This window comes from Penaeus monodon, chromosome 29, assembly GCF_015228065.2.
Source record: "Penaeus monodon isolate SGIC_2016 chromosome 29, NSTDA_Pmon_1, whole genome shotgun sequence".
Classification (NCBI taxonomy): Eukaryota; Metazoa; Arthropoda; class Malacostraca; order Decapoda; family Penaeidae; genus Penaeus; species Penaeus monodon.
The window spans coordinates 38,481,175-38,481,770 of record NC_051414.1 but is presented as its reverse complement, the minus strand read 5'-3'; the positions used below and the strand labels follow the sequence as shown (position 1 = coordinate 38,481,770).

General features: G+C 33.4%; 1 protein-coding gene across 1 annotated transcript in view; it reads right to left on the bottom strand.

Annotated features, from left to right (window-relative positions):
- Positions 1–596, bottom strand: part of LOC119592246 (sarcolemmal membrane-associated protein-like) — a gene marked incomplete in the record, with an annotated part of 84,028 nt that overhangs the window by 82,760 nt on the left and 672 nt on the right.

The window sequence follows — 596 nt, the reverse complement described above, 5'->3', positions numbered from 1 at the left end:
TTAAACACACAATCCCAAAATGTGAACTAAACCCAAGCGCTGACAAAAGACACCCCATTTTTTCTCATAATACATCAACACACCTATACAATCCAACATACCTATGCTAAACATCAATATATACAGCAATGGTGGGATGCAGAAAGTATCCCACTCAATGCTATTCTTCCACACAGGATATGACTAGTTTAAACCTCTTCTTCAAGACTAGATCTTCCAAGGATGAGACATAACGCCGTCTCATAAAATCACAACATATCGTAGAAGATGAAAGGTCTCACGGCACATGATTCACATTTCATCGGAGAATTACGTTCTCGAGACGAACCAAACTGTCAATCGCTTTCAGATTTAAATAATACTTAATAGAATTTACATACAATGCACCAAATATCCATTTAGATACATATACCTGCAATTTCTATGAAATGAAAGAGGTTATGGAGAAATATCAAGATCACTTAGGCCTAAAACATATAACGTTTTAAAGAAAAGTATATAACACAACATCTTTAAAATTTAAATAAATTCTTTCTCTCATTACACCTGACAATCACATTCAAATGAACAAAGTCACATATTTTGCTGTTAAAAAA